Here is a 6,141-nt window from a genome sequence, read left to right as displayed (position 1 = left end):
ACAGTGATATACATGTGTGTAGCTTGGTCTGGTCAAGCCTCCTGCTTCTCCAGCTGGAAGTCCGTTCTTTCCTTTTTCTGTTTCCTCCATCAGTGGTCTCTACAGCTCTGTAGATTTGCGGACAATCCTTAATAGAAATGAGAGAGGAGACGCGAGAAAGAAAAGGAAGGAAAAATGCAGTCTTGTTTAAGGAGCTGAGTAGTTACTTTGCTAACGTTGGGAGCTAGTAGTTACTTGCTAACGTTGGGAAGCTAGTAGTTACTTTGCTAACGGTTGGGAGTGTGAGGGCTGCAGTGAGCTAGGTGTACTTTTGCTAACGTTAGGAGCCTAGTAGTTAACTTTGCTAACGTTAGGGAGCTAGTAGTTACTTTGCTAACGTTAGGGAGCTAGTAGTTACTTTACTAACGTTAAGGAGCTAGTAGTTACTTTGCTAACGTTAGGGAGCTARTAGTTACTTTACTAACGTTAAGGAGCTAGTAGTTACTTTGCTGACGTTAGGGAGCTAGTAGTTACTTTGCTGACGTTGGGGAGCTAGTAGTTACTTTGCTGACGTTAAGGAGCTAGTAGAGTTATTTGCTAACGTTAGMCTCTTGTCTGTAGAAAAGCACAGTAATGAAAGGTCAAGTCACTACTGGTTGGTCAGATTTTAAAATGTGAGTGAACTACTCTCACTTCCAGTGAGAAAGTATGTGCTGTGATATTGTAGTGAAATCAGGGGGTAGCCCAGACTGGGACTCCAACCCAAGTCCAGCCAACACCTAGCAACCTCGTCAAGAGGTAACGGTCATTACCCCCTTCCTTCTGGAGAGTGTATCCCCACGCTTCTCTTTACCAAGTACCTCATGTGTACACACCTCTCCGATGGAGGTGCCTTCCTTGAGTCATCCCCCTTCTGACATGTAGTCCTGGCCACAGTGTAGCAAATTCAGGGGTAGACCTAACCAGGACTCAAACCCTGGTCCAGTGACTGTCAAGCTAACACCCTAACCATTACACCAAGAGGTCTGAACCTCTTGAGGAAGTCTCTAGGTGTTGGATTAAGGTTCTACAATATATTGGTTAGATTTCAAAATGGAAAATGACTCACTTCACTCCCTTCATTAAATAAAACAGGAAGTATAGACCTTTTAACATAACTTGACATTTTCAATCCAACAATATATTGTATGAGATTAATGTGTTACACATCTAACACCAGTCCATCACTAGAAGTAGAGGGAGGGAGATGGGAGGGAGCGGAGGGAGGGAGGGAAGAAGAGAGAGAGAGAAGGGAGGGAGGGAGGGAAGAGGAGAGAGAGGAGAGAAGGAGGGAGGGAAAGAGGAGAGAGAGGAAGAAGAGAGTGGACGGGAGAGGGAGAGAGAGCGAGAGAGCAGGAGGAGAGGGAGAGGAGAAGAGGAGGGGAGAGAAGGACGGAGGGAAGAGAGGAGAGAAAGAGAGCAGAAGAGGAGGAGAGAAACAAGCGATGGGAACAAAGGCTATAATGTGAGTAGTTTGTGTCAACCAGAGAGAAGGATGGGAACCAAGGATCTATAAGGTGGAGAGTTGTGTCAACGCAGAGAAGGATGGAACAGGTCTAAATGTGAGTTTGCAACCAGAAGAAGGATGGAAGCAAGGATCTATAATGTGAGTTGTGTCACCAAAGAGAAGGATGGGAACAAGGATCTATTAATGTGGAGTTGTGTCAACCAGAAGAGAGGGAGAAGAGGGAAAGAGAGAATAAGAGAGTACGTGAGGAAGTGGATTGTTTTGTACAACATCGAATAAGAGGTTGTGATGAGAATTGGGTGAGAATGGGTTGCCAGTCAATGGGGCTGCCAGTGACTGAGGCTGCAGTCAATGGGGCTGCCAGTGACTGAGGCTGCCAGTCAATGGGGTTGTCAGTCAATAGGGTTGCCAGTCAATGGGGTTGTCAGTCAATGGGGGTTGTCAAGTCAATGGGGTTGTCAGTCAATGGTGTTGCCAGTCATAGGGTTGCTTGTACCTCCAGTAAAGCTCTGCACCATCATCTGGCTGTACACTCTGGCACCCTCCTCTGGTGAAAACATACGCAGGTCTCTTTACTCAGGGCAAAGAGCTCAGCACCAGGGAGTCTCCCCAGCAGTGTTACTGTCCTGAATAGAGATGAGAGATAGGGGGAGAGTAAGAGTGGTCAGAAGTGTTACTGTCCTGAATAGAGAGAGAGATAGGCGAGAGTAAGTGGTCAGAAAGGTTACTGTCCTGAATAGAGAGTAGGGAGAGAGTAAGTAAGGTGGTCTTCATTATGGCCATGCTAGAAAGGATAGACTGTGACAGAAATATGTGTATATCAAGTATACTGCAGTAGACTGAACTAGCTCCACTACACCACTACGGCCAGTGAAGCCCTTCCTCTCAGCCAGCCCTCTACCTCAGCAGGAGGGGAGTGGTAGTCCAGGGGGGCTGAGTATCTGTGGGGCGGGGGATCACTAGGGACGGATGGAGCCGCCCTGCCGTTGGCCAGCCGCTGGAGGAGCTCATCGTTCACCATAAAGCCTGTGTAGCGGGTCACACACACATTAACGTCAGTAGAATGTGAACATGTTTATACACACTTTAAACATGTACTCTATACACACACACACACACACACACACACACACACACACATTGACTTGGAGATGCACAGCTTTGGATTAGATATTACATTGACTACATTGACTTGGACTACATTTACATTGTAGTCATTTAAATTTTATCCAGAGGAATCTAGAGTGGTGGATATTATCAGGAGGCTTATCAACATCATACAGAACACGGCGGTATAACACAACCACTAAACCTTTAGAAGTAGCCAGCGGCTGCAGTGCTATGAACAGAAACACAGAGTGCCTGATAAGAGTAGTGCTATTCTGAATCCCAAATGGCACCCTATTCCCTATATAGTGCACTATTTCTGGTATTGAATTGTAAAAAAAGAATAGTGCACTATATTGGATAGGATTGTTAAAACAGCCACACATTCAGATTTAGTATTTCTCTATCACCTCTAGTTTGTCCCTTTATTTAGAATGCCTGACAGCTCATCAGTCAATCACCCCTAACTTTCTACCCAACAGAGACATTCTCTTCCACCTGTTAGTTGTAAGTCCCGCTCCAGCCAGTGAGTTGCAGTGATGGAAAGTTTGGCTCTTTTTACTGACTCGGACTTTCAGACTCGTTCAGTAAAAGAACAAATGTTCGACTCATTTTGTTCATTTGAGTCAGTAATGCCAGAGCATGAAGGACCCCCTACGGCGAATGATGAACTGAACAAAAAGTAATGATTCTACAAGCCTCTCATTCACATGTTGTTCACCATAACGGGCTTATTAGAGCTGTGTGACTGAGACATGCAAAGGTTAAAACATATATGTTTATTGATTGCTAAACATACAAATAAAAAATCTTTATAAAACATCTATTGAATGATTAACATTACTGACAGATGGTTAGTTGTGTGGACGAACGACTAGGACTTGTAAGACGTGCGAACTACTGGATAGATTAAACGACTCTGACAGTAACGACTGCGTTACGACTAGATTGAGAACGACTCATTGCGGAATGCATTGCTTGACTGCCGTGAGGGTGATAAGCACAATGTGTTCGTGAACTGCAGCCCTAAACGATTCATTCTCCTGTGGTTGTAGAGCAGAGGCTGTGTTTTGGTTCTACTAAGGTAGATCCATCATACCATTCAATAATCAATGATTTGCCTTCATTTCTGCACCATGAGATCAATTGATCAGTTCTAAACATGTCTGTTTCTTCTCTATGCTCATGATTTATTTCCCTGAGGACATGATGACAGACAGTTGGTGGGGTCGGAGGACGTCCGTCTTGACCGGAGGAAGGTGGTATAATCCTGCTGTAGGACTCATTGCGGCCAGTACTAGCAGGGCAAACAAACGACAAAATAAACGAGTCCAAAAAAAAAAATCATGACTCTCGAGTCAGTAAAAGTGGTTGTTCAAAATAACTAATCATTATTCAACTGCACATCAATAGTGAGTTGTGGTGAAGAAGAGAACAGATAGTTTGTGAGTTCTCCTAGAAGTATCAAGACAAGTTCCAAGTTGCACCATGTTTAGCTGTATTTGTGCTGCGTAACAAGTGAGGATTACCAGTACATGGTGTCTATGACATGCTGTCTGTCAGGGGATAAAGGTCATGTGGTGCCTTTATAGTGTTTATGAGATAATCATGCTAGCTAAGTAGCCGTTAGTATAGACTACAGTAGCAGGTAACTAGATACTTTTATTGTCAGATTAGTATAGACATATCTGTTAGCGATATATTGTAACAGTTACATTATGTCATAGACAGTCATATCTTTGTTACAGCAGTTACATTATGTCTATAAGATAGACAGTCATATCTTTGTTACAGCAGTTACATTATGTCTATAAGACAGACATATCTTTAATATAGTGAGTTACATTATGTCTATAAGACAGACATCTTTTATAGTGGTTACATTATGTCTTATAAGACAGATATCTTTGTTAAGGTTACATTATGTCTATTAGACAGATCATATCTTTTACAGAGTTACATATGTCATGAAGTTTCTTTTACAGCAGTTACATGATGTCTAAAAGACAGACATATTGTTACAGCAGTTACATTATGTCTGTAAGACAGTCATATCTTTTTACAGCAGCTACATCTATCAGAGTTGTGTATACTGTACAGCCTCCTCACTACTGCAGCAGCTATTAGTCATGTAAGCATGTTGAGTTGGGTTAGCATCTATGAAGAGCTAACATGGCTGTCATAGAGAGTTGTAGAGTCATGTAAATGAAGAGTAACAGGCTGTCAAAGAATTTGTAGAGTTATGTAAATGAAGACTAACATGCTGTCATAGAATGTTGTAGGTCATGTAAAGAAGAGTAACATGGCTGTCAAGAATGTTGTAAGTCAGAAATAAGAGGATAACATGGCTGTCATAGAATGTTGTAGAGTCATGTAAATGAAGAGCTAACATGGGCTGTCATAGAATGTTGTATCAGTCATGTAAATGAAAGAGTTAACATGGCTGTCATAGAATGTTGTAGGTCATGTAAATGAAAGCTAACATGGCTGTTCATAGAATGTTGTAGTGTCATGTAAATGAAGTTAACAAGCGTATAGAATGTTGTAGGTCATGTAAATGCATCATAATGCAGAAACATCATTGCCAAACTATTTAACTTCTTATGGCTGCAGGGGCAGTATTGAGTACTGGATGAAAAGTGCCAGAGTAAACTGCCTGCTCCTCAGTCCTAGTTGCTATATATGCATATTATTATAATATTGAATAGATAAACACTCTGAAGTTTCTAAAACTGTTTGAATGATGTCTGTGAGTAAACAGAGCTCATATGCAGGCAAAAACCTGAGAAAAAAAATCCAACAGAAGTGGGAAAATCTGAGGTTGTAGGTTTTCAACTCATCGCCTATCGAATACACAGTGGGAAGGGTCAGTTTGCACTTCCTACGGCTTCCAAACTGTCAAACAGTCTTTAGAACTTTGTTGATGCTTCTACTGTGTAGTGGGGCCGAAGGAGAGGGGAATGAGTAAGGTCTGCCATGAGCTGACCACGCTCTGCGCGTTCACATGTGAGGGAGCTCTGAGTACGCACTTCTGAAGACAATGGAATTTCCGGTTGGAATATTATTGAGATTATGTTAAAAACATCCTAAAGATTGATTCAATACATCGTTTGACATGTTTCTACTGACTGTTACGCGAACTTTTTGACATTCGTCTGCTTTTAGTGAACGCGCTTCGTGCATTTGGATATTGTTTTACAAAACACGCTAACAAAAGTGACATCTTAGCTATGGACATAAAATGATGGACATTTCCGAACAAAACAACATATTCTTGGGAAGTGGAGTCCGGGAGTGCATTCCGACGAGATCAGCAAAGGTAAGTGAAGATTTATAATGCTATTTATGACTTTTGTGCTCACCACAATTGGCGGGTAACTGTATGGCTTACTTTTGTGGCTGAACGAAATACTGTGTATGCTTGAGGATTTAATTATGAGATTCTGTTTGTTTGAATTTGGCGCTCTGCACTTTCACTGGCTGTTGTCATAAATCCCGTAAGGGATTGCAGCCCTAAGAGTTTTTAAATACAATCATGCTGCGGGCAC

Source organism: Salvelinus sp. IW2-2015, unplaced genomic scaffold (assembly GCF_002910315.2).
Source record: "Salvelinus sp. IW2-2015 unplaced genomic scaffold, ASM291031v2 Un_scaffold16299, whole genome shotgun sequence".
Classification (NCBI taxonomy): domain Eukaryota; kingdom Metazoa; phylum Chordata; class Actinopteri; order Salmoniformes; family Salmonidae; genus Salvelinus; species Salvelinus sp. IW2-2015.
Note: the sequence above shows the minus strand (reverse complement) of the source record.